This window comes from Cavia porcellus, unplaced genomic scaffold (assembly GCF_034190915.1).
Source record: "Cavia porcellus strain 051 isolate PalLab524CR breed Dunkin Hartley unplaced genomic scaffold, mCavPor4.1 scaffold_14, whole genome shotgun sequence".
Classification (NCBI taxonomy): Eukaryota; Metazoa; Chordata; class Mammalia; order Rodentia; family Caviidae; genus Cavia; species Cavia porcellus.
Genome location: NW_026947497.1, coordinates 61,161,359 through 61,186,540, shown reverse-complemented (window position 1 = coordinate 61,186,540; position 25,182 = coordinate 61,161,359). Strand labels below are relative to the sequence as shown.

Sequence of the window (25,182 nt, the reverse complement as noted above, 5' to 3'; positions counted from 1 at the left end):
GAATGATCGATCATGGCACACAGAGTAAGAAACTATACTGAACATAATGCTGTACCCCAAATCATGTATAATTACTATGCATCAAGTAAAGCTAAACACAAAAACGTCAAGCTTAGAATTCTGTAGCTCACACCCTCTGGGATCCTTCTCAAGCGCTCTGCACTTAGGCCAACCAGCTGTAACTTAAGCACCATGCCTAACTTCTTCCTCCTACTCTTCTACTGTTCAAACCTTCCCCTAGGTTGGAACCCGGCCTACATTTAATGTGTTACTTCCTCTGTCCACTCGCCCATCCTTCCTCCCAACCACCCCAGAGATATGATGAGACACAGCATTCGTGGTCCTGCGATCTCAACCCTCGAGCGCCTAGGGGGCATCCAACCATCACCCCCAGAGGTGACCCCCTCTGAGGCATGGAACGAGTACCAATGCCCTGACACACTGCTGCTTCATCTCGCCTCCAGAACTTCTGTCACTGTGCTTCTTAAATTGCACCTCCTGGGTGTTTTGTATCTGACTTGTGAGCTGGAAGATGCAGTCTTCCAAGCGCAGCCATCCTGAACCTACCCCTGTGTTACTGGCCCAGGGCTCCCAAGAACATCCCAGATAGTGAACCAACCCATCCAAAGCACAGTGACACAGCCCTTGTAACTATTCTGTCATGGTAACCAGGGTGCCACCCTACTTCTCTACCCCAGGCTCACTTATCAAAGGGGCTTAAAGGGAAGTGTAGTTAACAGCTGTCAGCTGCTGACATCAGCCACCTATGAAGGCAAAGGGCATGACAGCAGCAATGGTTTTGCCAACCTAGAAAGGGAGCAAGCGCCCCAGGTGCACACAGCTGGATGGGAATTACCAGCCCAACGACACATGTGCTCCCAGGGCTCTCTGTAGTGAGGCTGCCGTCGAGGTGGACTGTGGATGGAGTGGAGACAGCAAAGGCCTTGTCTTCCATCCTCCACCAGGAACAGGCGAGCAAAAGGAACACACCCGATGGATAAGGCTGCTCTGCAGTGTGAGCAAAGGCAGGTACTAAGGATGGGCCAAGATTCGGAGTGCACCTCAAAAGGAACAAAGGATCAAATCAAAGGAGGCAGCCAGATCCCCAGCACATGGTCAGGAATGACTGGTGCCAGCGTGGACACAGCTGCGAGTGGGAGTGAGAAGGGCCTCGGCAGGACCAGTAGGGAACAGAAGCCGGAACTCAGGAAGCAGGGAAGTGTCCCTCTCTCTTCCACTCCCTCCAAGTTCAAGGCCAGGCAGGGGACAGGACAGGGATGCAGGCAGACCGTGGAGAGACCTGTGCCCAGAAGAGCCACACCTTGGACTTGCCAGAATCTCTGCTTCCTTCTTGTTTAAAAAGGCCATGCAGCAGATAGAAAGGGCAAGGGGACAATTACAGGAAGAGAGCATGGAGGGTGTGGGTAGGAACTGGCCCCAGGGGCAGGGTGGGCACCATCTTTCCCAGTTCCTTCCAGCCCTCCTCTTGCAGCTCCCACTCAAGCTGACACTCAGGGATCTGCTGCAAGACAGGAGCAGCAGGACATCAGGGTGGCTTCCCAAAGCATTAAGCAAGGAGTGGAAGCTCAGAAAATGAGGACACTCCTCATTTCACAGCTCCACCCTGGAGGATGGAGCACACCACAAACAAGTGAAACCCAGCCCAGCCAGCCTGGTCCATCACTGTCGCCCCATGGGTCTGCGGAGTACAGAAGGGGGCCTGCGGGACATAGCAACAGCTCGGCTCAGGCAGAGGACTTCTCTGACCACGCTTCCTACTTGCTGTTTCGGAACACCATGCAAAGGTCCAAGTGGCCCAAGAAAGCCAGGGCTTCCTTGCTCGATTTCCAGGGCACAGCTGCTTCCCACAGAGCCACTCTGGGGATGCCTCCCAGCTGTCTTCAGCTGTCATGCAAACAAGGAGACCTGGAGCCAGCCAAACACAGGTCAGTCCCAACCATTAACACATGGTGGCCACCACACAGTAGCTACACAAAGCAGTGCACCAGGAGACCAGGTCAGGAACATCTCAGGGTATGACACCCAAACGACTGGCTGGCACCTGCTAGACTCCTCGTGCTGCTTGGTGGTGGGGACACAATAGTCCGGAAAAATGAAGACCTCTTCTAAGAGCCCCGTGTCACTCGTGAACAAGCTGGCAGTGGCTGGAAAGTCAAGGCTTGACCTACCCTCCCACGTGTCCAGGGCGTAAGGTCCTTGTGCCCAACAGATCATGTCCTCAAGGTGCCTGAGGACCAGGAGATGGGGTCGGAAGGCAAGGCTGGGCTGACACCTCTTCAAAAGACTGCCCACACATGACCTTTCCAACAGGACTGTGTACAACTGTCAGCAACTCTGCAGCTGCGTGGGAGGCACAGCGAGGACCATGGCAGACGCCCAGGGGTACCCCAACCTCAGCCATGGACCAGAGGCTCCAGTAGAGATAGACACATATGTGCCTCATAAAGAAGACGCATTGGAGGCCGAGGGTGGTGACTGTCACCTAGGAGCCTTCAAGAGCCCCACAGGCAAACCCCGACTGGAGTCCTCAGAGCCCCCTGGGGCCCTCATAGCAGCCTCGGGACTCAGATGTCACTTGCTCAGTGTCAGATCCAGTCTGAGAAGCCTAGCAGTGGGCAGGCAGTTTCTCCACTCCTCTGCCACCTGCTGCCCCCTTCTGGAGAGAGCCTGCAGGTCATGGAAATCCCAGGACTTGGCCACCACAGGAAACCCAGTTCTAAGCAGGCCAAGGCTGCCCCATGGGCCAGGATGGGCAACCAGATGTGGCAAGCCAGGGTGGTGCTCCCACCCAAAGCACAGCAGGGACAGCCTGGCTTGGTGAGTGGTCTGCCACCACAAGGTCACAGTGAGGGATGGCACTGCCCCCAAACCCATATGGGCCGGCAGAGTGGATGGACACTGCCCTGTGCAACCCTCGAACACTCTGTGGTCATCACATCCCTGAAGCTCCAGCCCACATGGCCAACCAGCTGCACAAATGTGCTATTGGGTAAAAGTCACCAAAGAAGAACGAAAGTTTCCTCAAAGAGCCCAGGACCCCAGAGGGCATGGCTTCAACAGACCTGCAGGAACAGCAGTGCCCAGTGCAGACAGAGACTGAAGAACCCCTCAGCCTCCTCCCACCCTCTCCTTTAGCCCCCACAGCCGCTGTGGGAGCCATCTCTGGAAGGTCACTGATGGCATCAGGGATTTCCCACGAGAACAAGTCAATACAAGACACATAATTTATGGAATTACCTTATAATGGTCACCTAGAGTCAAATACAAAAGAATGGAAATCTGTCCACACACTAAGACCCGAAGAATCTAGCCGAGGGTCTGGCAGCATCCTGCACAAGCTCAGCCGAAGACCTACAGCCCATGACAACACCTCCCATAGGTCCAGCTGGAGGCCCAGAGCCCACAATAATACCTCATGCAAGTCTGTTTCACAGCTCTATACTGTTCAAAGGTCAGCAGTAGAAGCTAGAAAGTCTATGCCAGAGGGGTGAAGGATCAGTATCAGCAGGCTGAGGGATCTGCACTTGAGCCAGGAAGCAGTGCTCAAAATAAGGACCAGGGCTCCCCTGAAAATGACCACAGCCATCCTCAGCAATAATGAGGTCCCGAGCTCCTCTGACAATGAGAACAGCCGAGTTATCAGGAAGTCAGCATGATGAGCTTCTCCTGGAGATTGAGCAGCACACATCTTTCTCTCCGGAGCCAGAAAGCAATGCTCAGAGTAAGGACCAGAGCTACCCCAACCTGGGAGCCACTCTCAGTGACAACAAGGTCCCGAGCTTCTCTGACAGTGAGAACAGCCAAATGCAAATCAGGAAAGAAGCTGGACAAATTCCTCCAGGAGAACCCATGGCAACAGGAGAACCAGCACCACAGAGAACCAACAACCTGCCACTGTTTCCTCACCAGGTCTCCTTTTTATCCTGGCAGCAGTCTCAGGCAGGATGTCCACACTCAGCACCACGTTGATTCAGTCAGCTGGTGTTACAAGCTGACCACTAGTTATCAGTCCACCCGTTACCCACTCCTCACTGCCTGCACAGAACTTTGTGACTCTGCCTCTTGCCCCCACTTCCTGTTGGCCAATAAGGTTTCTAGTGCTCCTTTTGGGGATGCTGGCTCCCAGGGACAGCTGGGTCCACAACCGCCCAGCTAGAAATGACCACTCCCAACTTGCCCTGCAGGCCACCCACGTCCCTCAGCAATGGGAAGGAAACGGCTTCCAGCTTCCATTTCCTTGTCCATTTGCAGTCATCCAGTGCTGGGGCCACCTCCAGGGTCAGCAATGCAGAGGGATGACCAGGTGGCCAGCCACCTGGCCTTGCTGCTGGAGAGAGCCCTGCAAAGCCAGGACTCTTGAGAGGGCAGGAGCAAAGATGTAGCTGGTGGAGGTCAGAGCCATGCTGGTCTGGCCTCTGGTCAGTCAGCTGAGCCGACACTGTTCTGAGCAGGGCCCCACGCCCCATCCGTTCACCACATCAACCACTCGCTGTTCTCGAAGATGCTTTTGGCATATTCCCCACAAATCTAGGTTTTACACCAGCAACCAGCCACACCCCAAATGTCACCCAAATGTTACCCTGTACCCCAACAGCCTCCCTGGGCTTCTCACAGCACAACATAACGGGGTTTTCTCCACGTCACTCCAGGGACTGCAAGACCCAGGAACCAGAGCTCAGAGTCACTAGCTTTAGAGTCCTGTAGAGCACCTTGCTGAGCAACTCCAACTGCTCACCCGTGTTGCATGGAGGGCAGAACCAAGGAAAAGAACAATGGGGACAGTGGCAGATCTGCCTGCCCACCCGTTACCCAAGGAGGGCATGTGGCCGCCTTCAGCGTAAAGGACATGGGGCCAGCTAGGGTCAGGTTTTTCTGGTCCCTCTGGTGGACTCAGGACGTGGGTGCCCCTCAATCCTTGGCCAGCGCTGGTCCCACACCTGCCATTCTCAGGGACACCCCATCCAGGCTTTCTCTGAGGCGTGGGATTTGGAGGGACCCTCCTTCCAGGAGAGGGCCTCACTCAGGGCTGTGGGTAGGCCTCCACCCAGGGGTCTGGCTGTCATGGGTGATGCGCCCCTTCCTGACACCAGCCGGGGGTCTGGCCCCAACTTGCCCACGGCAGAGCAGAGCACACTCTGGATTTCTCCAACCTTTACAACTGCGAGAGCCTCTGGAAAGCACATCCCCTGGGTATGCTCTAGGGTACCCATCTGGGACCAGGCCTCCTCTCAGAAGGGACAACAAAAAGCTCCGGGTAGCAGCACCCCAGACTGGGGAGGGGGCCCCAGGATCTTGGCCTGCCACTGTATGTGGAGACAGAGGGCCTAGGCCCCGATGGTCAGAACAAGTGGCAGGCAGGGTGCAGAGAGCTGTCGGGGATGGGAGCACCCCACACACCACCCGGCTACCTTCATGTCAGAGAACTGCAGGGCAGAGAGAGCAGAGGGGAAACAGGGAGAGGGGAGCAGAAGGTGCAGGGGAAAGGGAGCAGAGAAAGGTGCAGGTGCAGGTGCAGGAGGAAGCAGCACCAGGCTGCCACCTGCTGGCAATGCCCAGGGCCAGTGCCAGCCCAGAGAACCCTTCCATCCCCTCCTGCCCCAGCTTCACCCTGTGGCCTACAGAGTCGTGGCCCTGCCTGGGCCTTGCCTCCTCTGGGACAGTGGCCGCCCCACTCCCTCCCCAGCAGGGGTGGCCCTGGTCCCCCAGAGGCTAGCTTCTGAAGGCTACTCTGCCCAGCCACAGATGCCCTGGGTTCTAAATGCCCGCTCCAATGGGCCAAATCAAATATGCACATCCCAGATCGGGTGCTGGGTCCCACGCTGGCACTTCACTCTGGGACATGGGGCAATGCGAGAGAGAAAAGACCTTCGCTCACTCAACATCTAAGCCCTCCTCCTCACCCCGACCCCACTCCATTCTGTCCAGGGACATCACCCTCTGCCTGAGATTCTCCTGGGGGGGCAGCAGACCCACAGCCAGGGTGGGGTCTCAGCCACAGCAAAGCCACTCTGCACAGACGTGGCCACTATTCCTTCTAGAAGTTACGGGATTAAAGAGCATGGACCCAAGACACACACAGTTCCACTGGGGCCTGAGACATACATGACCCCCAGTGTCTCTTTATAGCCTATAATCCCTGTACTCTGGGAGGCTGAGACAGGAGGATTATAAATTTGAGCCCAGCTTGAGCAAATTAGCAAGACCCTGACTCAAAGTAATTTTTTTTTTAAATATTTAAAGGGCTGGGAAGGCCCTGGGTTGGAGTACTGCTACAAATAAATACATGCATACATGCATATATATATAGACAGACAGACAAGAAAATGAGGGCCTGCAAGATCCAGAAACACGGCTGTGGCCCCAGTTCAGGCAGCAGCAGCGAGAAGCCAGGACAGCAGCCCCCACTACCTCTGCTATCCCTGCAGAGCTGCCTGCCAGCTCACGCTCTGACCCCAAAGGGACAAGCACAAGTCTCCCTTTCTCCCTGCTCCTATGGCTCCCACAAGGGTGAGCTGCCCGCGATCTCCAGACACAGGGAGGACATGCAATCTGCAAGACTGCGCTGTAGGGAGAGGCTGCTGGGGCCGACTTCTCAGCGCCTGGAGCGGCTCTTCCTCAACACGGATGGAGAACCACACCGGTTCTGTCCACACGAGCCAGAGTCGGGCAGAGTGACCACTAACCCCCGCCTCAGGTACAAAGGCACATGCGCATGCACACACACAGCTCCCTGGCTCCAGCCACACATACCCGACAGCCGCGTCGACTCCACCTGCTCAATCAGGTCAGAAACAAGGTCTCCAGCACCAGGCTAAAGGGTAATCTTGTGCAAGGGACCTTGGCACTGTCCCCTGGGCAGGGGATTTGTTGAGCAAAGAGGGGGCGGGTTACAGTGACAAGGATCTGCTGAGCAAAGTCTTCTTCGAGCTGGGACAGCCTGGTGTCAGGAAAGCCAGGGGACAGGGCAGCACTGTGCCTCAGCACAAGGGGCCTGACCCTTGAGACCAGAGCAGCATGTGGCAAGAGGAAGCTCACTGTGTAAGCTAAGTCCAGCCAGAGCCACACCACGAAAGTATGAAACAGTGGTGTTAGTAACCATCTTAACTCGGCATGCTAGAAACAGAATGAAGACACTCTGGACTTCCAATCCTCTTCGTAACCTCCTTGAAAGGGAGTATTGTTACAGCTGACAATTATTAAACAACGCTGGGAGAGAACAATGCACCCAAGCTCTCTGTGATCTTTAAACCAGTCTCATCCCTGGGATTGAATGTCACAGAGGAGCCCCAAAACTCCAAACTGCAAGGCACAGGAGCATGGCTTCTGATCTGCTTTGTCACTAACACACATGACAAGAGTCTTTCGAAAGAAAAGACACCAAACTGCCACTGGACACAGCAAGCCCACATCTGGGTGACCCTAATGCCATAGCAGGTTGCCAATAGGCCTTTCTGCACCCATGTGTTTCACAGTGTCGCTTGCAGAGTCCCAAGGGCACAGGTCTGCAGTCACGCCCAGGCAGAGGACCCACCATGGAACATGGCTCCACCTCCCCAACACATGCCAACCACACGCAGACCAACCATGAAGACATTATGCCAGGCGACGTAAGCCAGCCATAGTGGGTCGGAGCCTCCATGACCTACTCCCGCATGGCACGTAGTGCAGTCAGAGTCGCTGCCTGGGAGCAGACAGGAGGCTGCAGAGGCTGGGGCAGGGGAGTGGCAACTGCTCCCCGGTGGGCACAGGGACACTGAGGGGGCAGCAGCAATGGCTGCCGCCACAGTGCACTGAGCTGTGCACTCCAGACACCTCCGATGGGGACATTTACATTGCAGACACTAAACCACAGCTTAACAACCAACAACCTGCTCAACCCACGCGGCCTGACCTCGCACTTGTTTTCAGGCAGTTCTCTTGCAGAGGAGCCAAAGACACATCTCCGGCTGGCTCTTATAGCACTGAGATGGGAGTGGAAGGAAGTGAGCAAGCCCTCCTGGGAGGTGCAGACAGCGTCACCCTGCCCTGCACCTGGACACTCCAGTCATAATGAGCTGCACAGTGACGGCCCTGCGGGAAAACGCTGCCCAGCGACACCGTAGCTGTCTTAGCCAGAGCACGCACGCTGTACCGTGACACAGGATGCAAGGTTAGCGTGGACTCTTCCTCGGCACATACCCTTCCACACAGGGACATGTGATGCAGCAACGCCAAACACAAGGAAAGCGTAACACTGGTGAGCAAGGAGAGGCAAAGGGGGCAGGCACAACACCACCTGTGAGAACTCGAAAGCACGCCACATGCACATGTGCACAGACACATGACGAGTGCACACAGAGGACACTCATAGGACTCCAACCCGCTGCCCAGAGAGTGGCAAGCAACTAGAGACGCAGCAGGCTGCACGACGGTGCCACCCGCCTTGGCTCGTCAGGATGCACAGGTATGCCTAGTGCTCCAGTGTCATCATGAAGGTCACTCTGCCACCTGCAGAGACAGCCCTGGAAAACAGCTGAACAGCCCTTCAGGAAGCAAAACACCTCTCAGTTCCGCTCCTCATGCCCAGCTGTGGTGACAGCGATGTAGTCCCGGGAGACATGGGGACCTGAGCCCCACAAGCTGCTAATGGGGTATAAAGCAATGCTGCCAGTATAGAGGGCTGCAGCTCCATAAACAGAATTCTAAAAATCTCTAAACAACACATGCATGATGGGTGAGTTTACAGTTGGAAACTACACCTCAACAAAACTGTTCTGTGTTTTCTTAACGTGTCCTTGCTTGGACAATGGTCACCCAACTCCAGCCAGTTATTTAGGAGACAGATCTGAAACTGAAACAACACAAGGTCACTCCAAGGACACAGCAGAAGGCCCCCTGAGACTCAGACTTGTTACTACATCCCGACACGGCTTCACCCATATGCTGAGACTGTGACTCACAATCTTCACTCACATGCTGAAAAGAAGCACAATTCCACCCAGATAGCACCACTGTCCCCTCCCCACCTCCGAGCCAGCCCGATCCACATGGAGATAGCACCTGGCCCCAGGCAAAGGGCTCAGGCCCCAGATTCCCACCTCACAGCTGTTTCTGTACCGCTGCATGACCAGCTCCAGACCCAGCTTCCCACAGCCTTCCCCTTGGGTTTGGAGAATGTGCACAGTGCCACAGGACTGGAGGACCCCTCAGCAAGGCACAGCGCAAGTGGGGTGGGGTACACACTCCCACACATCCCCTGGGGATACACTTCCCTCCAGGTACCTCTGAGAAGCACCCTAACCACATCCTTGTGAGTTTTTGGGGGAGGCGCAGAGACCAGTACAGGTCAATGATCACGTCTGCACACAGGCTGCACTGGAGGGGCCAGCCAGCCTGTCCCCCAAGCGCTCCAACACTCATTCCTGAGTGTTCAGTGCAGTGTTGAGTGCTGAAGTGCAGGGCCTCTGTCTGCTACAGAGGGGTGGGCCAGAGAGTGTCCAGTGTAGGCAGAAGACCACCCAAGTCTCTCAGGGAGGAGTCAGGAACCCCAACCACAGAGGAAAACTAAGAGCACTGTATACAACATCACTGCACTCAACAGATACAGAGAAATTATGCTTCCATGTCAGCGATCACTGTCTCTCCAAGGAACCTCCTGCATCCCTGAACACAGCTTTCTCTTTAGTGGAGGGATGTCTTTAAGTACACAGCACCAGTGTGGTGGAAGTCACTCCCGGACTTTTCACTGGAGAGTTAAGATTTGCAGAACAGGGACTTCGGAGAACATGGCGGACAGATAGCAGCAGCTACGGAGGCTCTCTGAAAGACCCAACTTAGAATTCAGGAATGGTGCAGAGTAAGGAATCATAAGCAAGAGGAGATATGCCCTGCTGACCCAAGAACGAACTGGGCTGAGAGAAACCAACTGGGAATGCAATCCTGGTGCTATAACAGGAACAGAGAAGCCTCAGCGTGGAAGCTGGAGCCCGCGCCATTGAAGCCGCGATTTGGGTTTCCCGCCACCGCTGCTGCGTCTACATCGGCTCGGTAGAGAGAGAGAGACGCGCGAAAGCTCTGACAATGGGAATGGGTGAACAGAGTTGAAAGCAGGACGGGCAGGGAGCTGTGAATTGACCTGCGGTGAGTGAGAGAAACTGGGACTCTTCCACGGTCTAGGAGACTCCAACAGAGGACATTCTGGGACCGGGCAGACTTGCGGGAACAGGGCACTGCAGTGACTTCAGTCACGTATCCCCCTCTCAAGTGGAATTGGTGAGTAGTGCCTAGCCTACATGATGTTGCTGGCTGAGACCCAGTAGGCTAGCACAACCCAGATCCCAGCGCCTGAAGGTGACTTGGAGGGGCGGGCCCCGCATAGGCTGCCTGGTCTGCAACTTCCTGGTGCGCTGCAGTGGGCAGTAACACCTAGCCAGTGCAATTCTATCAGACTGTGGCCGACAGGGAAGGAAGCTGGGCCTCCTATATATGCTTGCATATATAAGGAACAAAGAATATGGGAAGAGGCAGCAACAAGAAAGGCTCCTCGGCCCCCAATCCTGAGAAAGAGGCAATAGCAGACACAGCACCAATAGATATAAAGCGCTATCTCAAGAGCCTCATAAACAAGTTCAGGAATGAAGTTATCAATGACCTGAAGCTAGATATAAGCAGAATAGTTAGAGAAATGCTAAGCACCACCCAGGAAAAAAACAGATGGTGGAATGGAAGAACAGAAAAAAAGGGGAGAATTGTTTGATGGAGAAAATAGAGAAAGCATAGAATACGTGAAGCAGGTTCAAAGAGATTACCAGGAAACTAAAAACTCTATCGAAAACTGGCATAACAGCTTGAAAGAAACTAAGGACAGATTATCTGAACTGGAGGGCAGATTTGTAATATGGGAGCATGAAATGAAAAACTTCTTAAAAATAACAAAGAAACAAACAGCAATAATACAAAAACTAGAAGATGAGGATCTATAAGAGGATCTATAACTTAAGAATTAAGAACATAAAAGAAGAAGTAGGGACACAAACAAATGAACTACAAAAGCTACTCACAGAAATAATCCAGGAGAATTTTCCTAATTTAGCAAAAGGTAAAGATACTCAGTTGTATGAAGTATACAGGACCCCAGCCACCTACAATCCAAACAGAGCAACACCCAGGTATATAATAATTAAAATTCCAGAAATCCAATACAAGAACAGAATATTAAAAGCTGTCAGAGACAAGAAACAGATCACTTACAAAGGAACACCCATCAGAATTACAGCAGACTTCTCGGCACAAACCATCAAATCACGAAGGGCATGGGGGGAAATAATTCAAGCTTTGAAAGATAATAACCTCCATCCAAGATTGATATATCCTATCCCTGGAAATTGATGGAAAAACAAGGTGCTTCCAGGATAAAGAGGAACTAGAGGAATATGCAACCACTAATTCAACTCTACAGAGAATACTGCAGGATATTCTAAAAAAGAAAAATATGAAGAATCCAGAAATAGTGGCAGAAAGGCCACAATGAATGGAGCAGAAAACAAAATGAAGAAGACAAACTGACAGCTACTGACAGAAAAAGAGCTCAACAGAAATGAGACAGAGAAGATTGGATGATAGGAGCAGCTATTTTGGAGAAAATGACGTCTTAATAGGTAATACTGATTTAGTATCATCTTGTTTTGAAGTCTCATCAAGCTTTTGTTCTTCTGTCTCCATTGGTCTAAACAGGTTGTATTTTATTGGATTTTATTATATATGATAGTATAAGCAAAAACTTTTATAGACAAGGAAATTATACAGAAACCATTGTTCATTTTCTGTTAGTTGATTCTAAATTCCCTGTAATACTGTCATTCTCTTAAATGGTTTTACATTGATTTGATATATTTGATGCTATAGTATACAAAGTTATACTCAAAGATTTCAAGGAAAGAGACAATATGGTAACTACTTTTATGTCGGGATTATCTTGTGGTGAAACACTATTTTGCTTAAATGGTTATGTTTTGATCTGCGCTATTTTGCTGTTATGCCCTCTTTTATCTGAATCTCCATTTTATTATTTTTTTTTTATTTTTATCCTTTTAATTAAGGGAAAAATAAATTTAAAAATAGCAGGATATATTATAGTAACCCACTTTGACTTTCGATTATCTTGATTTAAAGCCCTGTATTGCTCTCACCATCTTGTTTTGACTGATGTTCCTCTATTCTGTTTTGCTTGATAGGACCAGGTTTGAAAGTTTAGGCAACAGCTGTGAAGATAGTGGGATTCATTATGACGCCCATTCAGGTTGACTATTATCTACTTTTGAAGACCTGTAATGTCTCCAGTATTTTGGTTTTGTTGGTTTTGTTCTTTACTGTTTTGTTCAATTTTATTACAACTGATGATATAGGCAATTCTATTAGAGATAGCGGGAGGCATTATGGTAACCATTGTTGATCACCTTGTATTATGCTTTTACATTATCTATTATGTCCATCCTTTTGATTTGACTGACTCTGTTCTGTTATGTCACATTTGGTTCTACTTTCTTCCAAAAAAGTAATAAGAACTGTGGAAGCAACAAAACCCAAAATGTGTAATTGTCATTGTACAAAAGAGAGGAAAAGAAAGTGCTCTAAATGATATAACTGCATGTATATTTAAGTGTATAAGATAGAAAATGATATCACTGAGTTTTATTGGATCATTGAACAGAACTGTTTGCAGTATCATTGTTGGAATGTCCACTTTATAAACTTTAATTTTGTAACTTGAACAATTATTTCTAAGATGACAATATGTAATCCATTAACTAGTGATTTCCTACTGTTTATTTTTTTCTGTAAATCTGTTTAACTTGTACCCTTTCTCTGCCTTTTTTTCTTTTTCTCCTTAAATAAAATTAAAAAAAAAAAAAAAAGATTTGCAGAACGGGTAACTGAAGGCGCCCACCTATATGAAATTCAGCTTGGCGCCTGCCCAACACCGCACCAGGCCCTAGAGGTACAGCACACCCCTTTCTTGCTGACTTCTGTGCTCTTCTTCCAAGCTGAAATTGAGCCTTCTGCTTTTGGCATGCTCTGCATTCCCCCAAACCGTTGTCAACATGTCATTCTGTCCGCCTCTTCTACAAGAGCCCACTGCTCCTTTGCCTGCCTCGGAGGGGTCCTGCAGCCTCTGCAGCCCTCCCATGCCTGCAGTAAAGGACTTTTCCTCCTTTTGCTCTTGGTTCTCTATCATGCAAAGGAGAAACCTAACAGTAATAGCATGTACAAAGGGGGCTGGGGGCAGGCTGTGTGGCTGCAGCCCAGAGTGGGGGCAGTTGAAGACTGATGGTAGGCAGGGTCCCAGTCCCAGGGAACCTGGCCTCACAGACCAACCCTGGGTAAAGTCTCCTCAAGATGCCAAATAAAGTCACCAAACAAAGGACATCGCATGGCAGGCCCAATGCCATCATCCCATTGCCCTGGCCTGCAGGTGCAGCCTCTGAAGACTGTAATGGACAATCACCTGCCTTCCACTGGCCCAGTCAGTAAACTGCACTCTGAGTCTCCCCCTCACCCCCGCTCACTCTCAGAGCTGAGCACTTAGCAAAACACAACTACTGGCTTCATTGAAGGCAGTGCTGAAGGAGTGGCAGGCCCACTTGGGAGCTCGGAGGCAGTGCTTCTTGGCTCTGGACTCACGCTCACACTCAGCCTCCTTTACCAGCAGCAAATAGGAGAAGAAGTGGCCCTTAAAAGTCGGTGGCAGTCCTGCAGGTGACAGGTCCACTCTGGGCCATCTTCCTGCTGTCACTGCTGCCCCATCTCCTCCACAAGTGACCCCCACCTCGCCTGCAATGCACTCACAGCTTGCCTCTCCTTGCTACGGCCCAGGCCCGCTTGCACAGAGACAGAAACATACCACTCACACGCAGGCAGAGACACAGAGGGCTTCAGGAGACAGCCACCCACACCTGTCACCAGGACCCCACCTGGGTTGCTCCCCTGTGCATGCCATACCTGCCCTAAGCATCACTGGGGACAAAATGCTCTCTCTTAACCCTGGACTCATCCTGACTTGCAGTGGCCAATGGGATGGCAAGGACACAGCTTGGTTGGGTCCAACTACTCAGAAGGTGCTGGTATATTCTCCTGAGCACCTGTCCTCCACTTGGAGAAGACAGTGGCCCTAGAGCTGCTGGGCCTTTCGTCCAAGACATAACAGGCAGGCGAGCAGACACAGATGACAGCCCTGTAGGTCCAAAGGCAACCAGTGACCATGGCAAGAGGTTGCCACTGTGGCTTGGGGTCCAGGCAACACCCAGCTGAGGGACACCAAGTTCAAAGACATGAACACACAACAACCACTGACAGGTGGGGGAATCCAGGTCACAGCAGAAATGTGGCAGAACCTACCAACATGTACATGATGCAGACGGCAGGGCAAAGGTGTGGACCAAGACAGAAGAAGGGCAGGGGTGAGGGCTCTTTCGTTCCAAATATTTTTTTTTCTTTTTCCTTTTTTATCGGTACCAGGGATCGAACTCACGACTGCCTGCTTGCAAGGCAGGTGCTTATGCCACTGAGCTAAATCCCCAGCCCTTTTGTTCCAAAGATTAAAGTGACTGCTCTACCTGTCAGACTCCCTCAGATGGTCTGCAGAGCTGCACACCCGCCCGCCCTGGCCTCCTCAGAACGCCTTTGGTTTGTGCTCCCCAGCCACCAGGTGGCACTGCGCCCTCACCTCACAAGCCTGCTCCTGCCTACTCCAGGCAGCCCTGGTTCTTGGTGCACAAGGCCAGCTCCAAGTCCGAGTCCCTAACGAGTAGCCTTCTGCAAGATGCGCAGCTTTCATTCAGCCTTAGCCAGAGCTCACCTACCTCTTCCTTCCTGCTTCGCTCTAGCTAAGGCATCTGGTGACACCTGTACCAGCCTCTCGCCCTAGCAAACGCCCAAGGTCCCAGATGCACACCCTGAGGCCTCCTCGTCACCCTAGGACATGTGTTCGGTCAGTGGAGAGCATGGCAGAGGGCCTGGCCGTGCCTGTGATCTGTCATAGGATCTAAGTGCTACTGAGGGCAGAGAAGCTTCCCAGAGCCTCGGTGGCCCACACCAGCTGGCTGCACACAGGAGAAAAGAACTGCATCGCTAAAGACAGCAAGGGGAGCAAGGGGGAAAGGGGGAGCAAGGGGGGAAAGGGAGTGAAGCGGGGGGGGAAGGAGTGGGAGGAGGATGGGGGTGGGGGGAGCCAGAGAGGAACACGGAGAGGACAGAGGACTAGAAAACAGAAAACACACTTCGGCCCTAGTAGCCAAGCAGCAGCTAATCCAGCTACCTTTGCTGGGTGAAGCCCACAGCCTCTCGGGCACCCCTGCTGGCTCCAGCCGGACAGGACCTCTGGGACCAGCCTGCTGAGGCAGTGTATTCCTAGGCTAGTCTAGGAAATGCGGAGACCAAAAGCCCACGTATGGTACTCCTCACTCCAGTGCAGACTGGTAGGAGCCCCGCAGCTGGATCCTCGACTGCAGAACCCATGGCCATGCCCAGCAGATGGCCAAGTATCAAAGCCAATGACAGGCAGGGACCGAGCTAGAGAACTCACTGTGAGCTGCAGTGGCTGGGGTGGCTTCAGGGAAATGGGACTGAGGCGAGGGTAGGGGGCAGGACCTTCCAGTACACACTGAGCCTGTCTGTGCCACACAGTCCAGGCGACTGATAGGGAGCCTCCACATCCTGAGGACACTGACCCTGTCAGGCCCACCTTAGAGACTGGGAACACAACCAGAGCCCAGCGAGTGCCCACCCCATGATCACACACTCAGTGCTGTACCTGCAACTGACACACCTCAGAACCTCCTGGGAGGCTGCACTGCTCCTTCCACTAACATCCTGGTCAGGCTGAAACAGGAAGAATGGGAGACTGCCACAGGAAAAGTTCACAGCATGCTGAGGGCCTCTGTCTACTAATGTCTGTTTACAGGCCATGCGTATCTGCTGAGGATTCAGCAGCACATCAGAACAGACAAAGCAGGAGCAAGCACCATACCTGGTTAGAGAGGTGGCAGCAGTGTGCCAAGAGTGTGGGTCCACACCCTGAAGACCCAAAGAATCCAGCTGAGCGCCTGGACCCTGTGACAAGGTCCTGCAAAAGTTCAGCTGCAGACTAGAGCCTGTGATAGTGCCCACCATGAGTTGAGCTGGAGACCTAGAGCCCACCATGATGTCTCATGCAAGTCTATTTCATAGATCTGCACTGGGAAGGCCCACAAGTCAGTGGTGGAGCTGGTAAGCCTGCACCAGCAGGGTGAAGGATCTGTGCCAGCAGACTGAGGGATCTGCACTGGAGCCAGGAAGAGATGCTCAAAATAAAGACCAGGGCGCCCCCCCCCCAAAAGAACTACAGTCATCCTCAGCAACAGCAAGGGTGTGAGCTCCCCCAATGATGAGAACAGCCAAGTTCATACTAGGAAAGCCAAAGTAATAAGAGAATCAACAGCACCATTCTTCCCTTCTGAAGCCAGGAAGAGACAAAGAAAGAGCAGAGCTTCCCAAAAGAGGACTGCAGCCCCCCTCAGCAATAATGAGGACCTGGGGATTTAGCTCAGCGGCATAAGCACCTGCCTTGCAAGCAGGCAGTCGTGAGTTCGATCCCTGGTACCGATAAAAAGGAAAAAGACAAAAAAAAAAAAAAAAAATGAGGACCCGAGCTCCTCTGACAATGGGAATAGCTGAGTTGATATCAGAAAAATGAACAGAACCAACGTCTCCAGGAGAGCAAACCAGCAGCACAGCATCTTCCCCTCCAGTTCTGCTTTTATTCTGCTGGCAACAGTCCTCAGGTAGACCCTCCACACCAGCTCCACACTGACCCAATCCAGCTGGGTGTCACAGGCTGCCCATCAGTTAATCCATCACAGCTGTGAATATGCACAGACCTGGGCTGTCAGCACCTGCCTGTTCTAATTTAAATTAAGTCACATCACACAAATGTAAAGCATGGTCCCCTCAAGAAGAGCTACCTGTTAGAGGAGCCAGCGAGGACAGTCAAGGCCAAGAACCCCATAAGTATTCAAGGCGGGGATGTCGGAAGGAGCCAAGCCTATGGCAAGCAGGCCCGCTGATCTAGTGTCCAGGTGTGGGGTGGCAGTGACAAAGGCCGTCCACTTGGTTGCTGAGCTTCTCTTTCAAACATGCTCAGGCTCTGTCCTTACAGATGCAGCTTGCCTACCAAAAGCTGTCAGGGGGACAGCCCCAACCTGCAACCAGGGGCTAGGGACAGCTAGGAGTCCTGGTCCTGGACTGCAGATGCATCTCTCTCTGCAAGGCCAGGGGTGTGGCCAGTGGGTATGGCCTGTTGGGGTGTGCGGGCCTGGCCCGCAGAGGGCAGGGCTGGCCAGGATGCTCCTGTTCTGATGCCATCTCTCCACACCACTTCCCTCCCTGGACACTCAGGGATTCAACACTTGACTTTAGCACCCCAACAGTTGTCAAATAAACATTTCCTGATGAATAAAATTTGTTCTTCCAAGTCATCACTGTTCAAGCACTCTACGGTCACATGGGCCTACTAAATATTTCCATAATATAAAGGTTCTTCGGAAGTTCACTTAGTTTCTGGGTTTTCTAAGTATTTTCATGGAAATACGTCACTTGATCTCCCAGTAAATCCAATATTCAAGTCTAGGAAGCAGACAGCAGTTCTGCCTCACCAGCAGCTCGACGGGCCTCCAGAGCCTGCCGGTCCCTTGGCACAACCCGAAGCTCCAGCAGATCCCGATACTCAGCCAGCCCTGCCACCCCCAAAAGGCAGCACAGAGACCAGAGGCCTCTGCACGAGCAGGGCAGCAGAGGATGAAAAGGAAGAACAGCTCCCTACTCACAAGCAGGGGCAAGCAAGAGGGAGGAGAAGCACTTCCGGGAGATGGCCACCGTGCGCCCGTCCGTAGAAGGAAGAACAGAGTGAAGCTGTAGCCACCAGGGGAGCTGGGCCCAGGCTCAGGGGCAGCGGAAGGAGGAGGGGGAGGGGTCTGCCCAGCCCCATATCTCCCCGGCCACTGGACAGCAGCAGCAGCCAGTCCTGCAGGACAGGAAAGAGGCCAGAGACCTTGGCCCACAGTGCACCGCATGCACTTTCCTTTGTGGACAGACACAGAGAAGGTAGGACAGACAACCAAGGGCAGTGAGGGCAGTGAGGGCAGTGAGCGGGCAGGGGTGAGTCAGACAGTGAGTGCCTCAGGCCTCGGCAGGCACTTGACCCTCCCCTCAGCCCAGGAGGTGGGCACTCTGGGTCCTGACTATGCCTGATAAGGATAGTATGATTATCTGTTTGGGTTACAGAGATACACACTCCCTAAGCAAAAAGCAGGCGCTGTTAGAAACGTTTCTCTCAGGTCACAGCAAGAGCCCTGGTCCCTGACTGCAGATGGGCTGGAGAGTAGCTTGGAGGCAGAGCACTGACCTCCCCAGGTTTGAGCCTCAGCACCACAAAAATAAAAAACAAAACAGAAATGTGGAAAGATGTTTGACCTCTAGGCACAGAGAGGAACATGGGTACTGCACCTCTAGCTGCTAATCCCTAGGTGCCACCCTCACGGCCCCATGCTCTCCCATGCTGCCTGAACAACACACAACAGGACCTGGGACCACGACCACCAAAACTAAAGTCCCTACCCTCAAATCTCACCTGCATGCAGCTGCAGGGAAACCCAGACACCAGAGACCACATCCTCTCCACCAGACAGGAATTCATTAATCAGCTGTGGCTCTGGGGAGCAATGAGTAAGTCTCCAACAAGGCTGAGGCAGGAGGTGGCAGGCTCAGGCCCATTCTGGGCAACTCAGTGAGCCAGTCTCAAATTACAAAAGGGCTGAGCTGTAAAGGGCTCAGTACAAAGGGCCTGGGTTCCACTCCCCAAAGGAAAAGCAAAGAAGAACGTGACAGTCCCACCCTAAAGCAGAGGTCTCCACTACAGGTCTCATAGTAGAAAAGACAATGGTGTGTGCCATGGGGACGGGGTGCCCTGCACACGCGTGCAGAGAAGAGCTTCAAAGGAACGCAGGGAGCATGACTCCTCCCTGCAGAGGACAGTCGCCCCATGCCTCTGTGCTGCTGCCTTCCTGCCAGGTGCCTGTGAGCTCAGTTGGGGGTGGAGGAGGGGAAGCAAGAGAGGAGCAGCAGGCCCCACTCACTGCGCACCACAATCCCCACATCCCACAGGACATTCAGATCAGAGCAGACGGTCCAGACCTGATGCCTGGCTCACCTGTCCACTGGCACGGCACTGCCCAGGTGGCTAAGCCCTCGGTGCCTCGGTTTCCCCCATCAGTGGAGATGATAATGAGATGCTGTGTTGTGCGACCCACCCCAGCTTGGCCTTGCATACTGCACATCAGGGGCCAATAAGCCCAGGGCCCAGTGGGCAGGGGCCCCACACCACCCCACTTTCTCCCCACCCCAACCACCATGCGCCTCCCAGGACAGCCAGAGCAGTGATGGCCATGATGCCGGAGTGACACCTGCCAGATATTAAAGCCAGAGGCATAACTAACTCCAGCCAGGAGGAGGGTCAAAGTACACCAGCACCTGAGAATGCAAATCACCTGTCCGGAGCCTTGCAGTGACCTCATTTTACACTTTGTCATGAGTCCTGCGGTCACATTTGGCCCACTCATCTAAGGAGGAAGAAAAGAAGGAGACTCAGCACATTTGAAGCCACAGGAGAGCACCTCTGTGCTTCTGCGAGGATTTGAGATTCCATATTAGATCTGGCTCTCTTGGGGTTCTCCTGGGCTCTGGGAGCAGGACATGAGATGTCCTGTGCTTTCTGGGCAAAATTCATGCACTGGAATCCTCAGGTGCCCGAATAGGACCAGGACCAAGAACAGGACCAGGCTTCTCGGGAGTTTAGTGCTTTGTGGTCCAGACAGCAGACAGCACAGAAACCCACTGGTTCAGCCCAGTGTCAGACTGAGCTGCCTAGGGCGGGGAGGGAGGGGAGCAACAGGCCTGAGCAGGTACCACCATAAGCACTCCATGCTCCATGAAGGTGTGGACTAGAACCCCAGGGCCTGAGCCGGGTAAGGAAAGGGTAGGGGTCTGTCTGATTCTCAGCTCACACCTGGAAAATTCCTCTCTGACCCACACCAGCCAAGGCTCTGAGAATGCAGCGTAAAGATGTAACCTTAGACAGACAGCAGTCAGAGAGGCCAGGGAGCCTCTGAGACCGGCTGAGCCACTACCAGACTTGGGATGCGAGGGTGCGGCCATCGGTCAGCCTCACTACAGGCACAGCGGCTTCTGAGTGCCCACACCTGTCCATCATCAACACAGCAATTTCCTGCCAGGGCCCACAGACAAACTACCAAGCAGCAGAGCAAGAACGAAACCATCTCTCCTCAGTCACTTCTCCTTTCAGCCAGGCCACAAAGAAAACACAAAGAATGACCAAGGTGGCCACACTTACCACATGGCTTGGTCCGAAGGCACTGGCTTGGGTGCAGCTGGGGCCCAAGTTGGGCCCCCATAGGCTGCCCTGGCTCGCAAACCAGTGCCATGTGCAGACACAACTCCTCGGCAGCTCAAAGGAAGATGACGTCCTGCTGGACACCTGGTTTGGGTGCCCACTCTCCAAGCCTGCCTGGTACTTTCTGAGCTGCCTGTTGGGGCAAATCCTGAGGCTACAGCAGCTGCCCAGGACGCACAATGCGTTACGTAACCAGGCAGCCAGGCATCCTATCGGCTCATCTCACCCAGCCACCCCAAACAGCAGTGACGCACCCAAAATGCGATACCTCCCGGCCAGGGTGTAGGGCAGGGCCCGCTGACAGCTGCACTCAGCTCTGCCTGAGTCGAGGTGGAACAGGCGTCCCTGCTGTCCTGGGTTCGCTGGGCAGCGGGAGTGGCTGGGAGGCTGCCTGCCAGTGCTGCCCCAGGACTGTACTAGCAGAGGCTCAGGGCCCACACACATTCCCAGGACAGCACAGGCGCCAGGAGAACACACGCGTTTTCACGTCATGGCCTCTCTGTGTGGCTGCCACCCCCTGGCGTGATGCCCATGGCCCTCAGCCTGAAGGGCACACCCACACTGCGGCTCCCTCTACCCAGCATCTCCTGCTGCCCGCTCTTGCTAGTTGCCCATCCTCTACCATCCCTGGGCCCCCACCCCCACCCCACCTGCACATTCAGAACAAGGGGAACCTGTTTAACAAGCTGGATGTTCCTGGATGGCACCGGCTCAGATGGGCTGGACTCCCAAGGGCGAGGTCACACTCTTGGATGGAGGGGGGCACAGCTGTGACCACCCCTCTACTAGCAGGAGGCCCTGCCCACCCCTAACCTCGGGCAGTGCCCTCCTGTGCCTCCCTGCTCATCATGGCACCAACCCTGGTGCCCGCCTACCTTGATGCTGCCAGCACACCCACCCCTCCAACCAGACACCTCCTAGGGCAGCAGAGAACCTGAGGACCCACGGGCCTGGCAGCAACTCTACTACACAGTGCTCGGTGATTTTAGTTCCAGTTATGAACCTCTGTGATTTAGCCCATTCACCTAGAAACGCACACAGTGTTCATGGCAAGACATATTCACTCAATAAACATTCCCCAAGCATTGGCCACAGGCAGGGCCACCTTAGGAACTGGATCTCAGGGACACATAAGGTCTCAGGGACACAGAAGGTCCTTGCTGTGGGAGGACTTCATACTTTCTGCACACCGGAAAGACAAAACGTAACACAGGGCTGCTCTGAGAATGAAGAGGCTGGACACGGACTGAGGAAGGGTGAGGGTCAAAAGCTGCACCTGATGCAGTGGCACCCAGAGACAGGAAGCAGGGTCTCCAGGCATCTTGGGCAAGGCCACGCAGGGGTTCACAGAGCAGCAATGGAGGCTGAAGCCAGTGTCTGGGGTGCTGGGGGATCCCAGCAGGGCTGCTGGAGCATGTAAGTGGCCAGGACGGCTCAGAAAGACAAGGGGACACAGGGCCACCAGGGCACAGGAAGGGTCCTGAGGGCTGGAGTGGAGTTAAACCCTGGCTTTGTGTGCCAATTCAGCCCCCACCTCATCTGGGCTGGGCTGGGCTGGGCTGGGCACCAGCTGCTGCAGAGCTGGGAGCGCAGCTGAATTCCAGACACGCTCCGAGGACAACAGGACTGACAAGCTGCTGCCGACTGGGAGGCAGAAGGAGATACCACCAGGGTCAAGTCGCCCACAGCGGACCCAGGAGAAAACCAGAGCAAGAAAGCGGGTAAGGAGGGCACAGAGACATGGCCCAGGCCTGCAGGGAAAGTGCATGATGAGGCACCATCGAAGGAGCAAGAGCCCACAGCATACTTTCGGCTAAGGTCAGACTGCACAGGGTACTGGCTCCATGTCTCTGGGTCGCAGGCAGGGGCACAAGTGGAGAGCAGCGTGTGTCCCATCAGGGTTAGTGAGGTATACAAGGCCCCGCCCAGATCGAGGCCCAGGCTGGGGCTGTCCCAGCTCTGTGTGGCCAGGACACTTGGACACTTGACCTGACCCAGGACAACAAGGAGCTGCTAGCAACAGATCTGCATATTTTAAAGAATCACTGGGCATTATGTCAAGCAGTCTTTGTCCTTTGCAGCTACTCAGGAAGTGCTGCCCACATCTCAGACATCAGCGGCTGACACAGCCACAGAAGAGTTACTGGCAGGCCAGGTGCGGGGCACGAAGTTCCCCAAGCCCACAGCCCAGGTTCCTCTGCACTCCGGGGTTCCCCAGTCCCTCTGGTCTCCCTCCCTGGCAGGGCGACCCCGTACCAGTAATGGTGCAGGCATCTCGGTACCCTCTGCAGTCGGCTGCATCATCCACAGCCTCGCTCACGTAGTGTTCCTCGGGGATGCCCGGGCTGCAGGCTAGGACCGCATAGCCACACACCTCCGAAGTGGGCACGGAGCTGGCTGAAGTGTCGTCGTGCAGAGCTGTGGCGTCCAGTTTGGCAGGTTTCAGGGGGAGGTGCCCACTGCCATCGGGGGCCCCGCTGCCGGAGTCCGGGACAGGCAGGCAGACGATCCCCAGGAGGTGTGGGGTGTCTGCAGGGGTGGCTTACGGGGAACCTAGGAACAAGGCAGAGGAACAGGCATGATTACTGGGCCTGTGGAAATAGTCCGGACAAAGTCTAGAAAACATGACACCCATTCCCACAGCAAACCCTAAGAAGCGTCAAGGTTTCTCCAATGCTGTGCCTAGGTTTCACAGACCAAACTACAGGGACGCTGCCTTCCACGAACCAAAGCACCTATTAAAATCCGCTTGAAGTGGCCATAAAGAATCAACCTGCACAGCCACTGCACAGTGTCCTGGGGACACCACTGATGTACCACTATGGGACACGCTCGGCACAAGCAATGCTGGGTACAAGAACTCACAGAAGACACATTTCCCTTACACTCTTCCAGACTGCCAAGAATGCAGACGTGTGCCCACATACACGGAGGGCACAACAGAGGACTCCTCCGGGAAGCTGCTAGAAACTACGGGCTCTGTGGGAGCTCAATCCACTGGGTACTGTGAGCCCAGGACAGCGGGCAAGCCCCGACCCAATGGGTCCCAGGCCACTGTCCCTGCACTCTCCAGGGCCACTGCCAACCCAGCCGCCTGGAAAAGCAGCTAACACCTCCACTTAAACCTGCCTGGGCCCAATGACGGAGGTTGGGCAGGGACAGTGTCCTCAAAGGCCACTGAGCACGAGCTGCAGCCAGCATAGCGCCACACACATCGGGAGGCATCAGGAGCCTTGGGACACAGAGCAGGCAGCCTGCAAGGGTCAGGACACATGTGCTCTCAGGGCAGTGGGAGAGCACCCAGGGCTCCCTTCCTGGCCCAGGAGCCTGGAGTCTGCGCTGCTTCCCGGCTGTTTACCGGTCCCCAGTGTGTAGAGGTACCACACAAACCAGGGCGGTGCTCTAGGCCTTCCATGAGCTCCAGGGGTCCTGGAACAAAACAGTCTGAGGCCCACTGCTCTAGCAAATGACTGGCAAGAAAGTGGGAGAGGGCAGGGGAACATTCAGCGGTGAAGCACAATTCAAACATGCAAGGCCCCCGCACTGGGGGAAGAGGGAGGCTAACAGGTAATTAATCCAACATTTCAGTCTAACCAAACCATAGCTGTGCACCCCCAAGAGTTTCCTCAACAAGACCTTCGGACAGTTCCGCTTGAGTAGTGCTCAGCCCGCCTGCCACACAGTGCAGAAGGAGAGGAAGTGGGTAGCCCTTGTGTCCCCGCAGAAGGCAGTGACGAGCACAGCATGGAGACTGAGCCAGCTCAGCCCTGGGAAGCAGAGGCCCTGGCGGGTGCAGGCCCAATATAAACCAGAATGGGGATCCTGGGGTGAAGCTAAAGGAAGGAGCGTTGCTGGAGCAGCCTTGAGGGGGCAGGTAAGGGCACAGGTGGTGCACGTCGAGCTCTGACCTGTGGTCTAGACGGGGTATGGAGACACTGCCACATTGCCCGTGTGAGTCTGCACCTTGGAGAAGAGATGGTGGAGCCTGAGGCGGTGTGTGGAGCCTAAGGCGAAGCAGCAGAAGTTCCTAAAGCTGGAAAAGCTCACTCACCAGGCTTCCAGAAAGGGGAAACAGGGAGGCCAAGGCAGAAATACAAACAGACACACAGCCGCCCCCAGACAGGACGGCATGGCTGGAGATGTGCACCTCTCGCCCCAAGGACTCCACACCAAGACTCAGCCAGAGCTCCTGAGAGGAACAGCCTCCTCAGCTAGGTAGGATTTAAATCCAAAAGACAAGAATCTCAAAGATCTGATAAACCTGAACTGGGCGATAGAAAAACCCCATTCGCTGCCGGCACCCTCAGTTTCAGAGGCTGGGCAGCCTAAGCTGAGTGTGCCCACACCATGCCCCAAACCAGGGAGTTTGGGATCACTGCACCACCAGCTAAGGAACTTCATAGCTTCCTGCCACACTCAACCTGCACCATAGGGCTTGGGCCTGCCTGCTCCACCCCCACTGATCCTCTGTCAATCCAGGGAACTGGGCAGCCAGAGTTCCAGGAGCTGAGGGCATAGAAGAGGATTTCCAACAGGCCCTGAGGAAGCCTTGGAATATCACCTGAAACATGGAAATACAGGAAAATGACAAAACGAAAGGCCAAAATACAATTTCAAATCTCCAGCCCATCCCAAGAAACCCTAGGAGCTATGTACACAGAAGAAAATATATGCCATACACC

General features: G+C 53.8%; 1 protein-coding gene across 5 annotated transcripts in view; it reads right to left on the bottom strand.

Moving 5' to 3' along the window:
- The window catches only part of Trak1 (trafficking kinesin protein 1), a 147,412-nt gene that overhangs the window by 69,762 nt on the left and 52,468 nt on the right, over positions 1-25,182 (bottom strand). For 4 of the 5 annotated variants that reach the window (XM_023560257.2, XM_063260967.1, XM_023560258.2 and 1 more), the window contains exon 1: positions 22,757-23,042. The exons of the other annotated variant lie outside the window; for it this stretch is intronic. The gene's annotated coding sequence lies outside the window, so the exon portion shown is untranslated. Of the gene's footprint in view, positions 1-22,756; positions 23,043-25,182 lie in introns of those variants that run through there. 5 annotated transcript variants of the gene reach the window in all.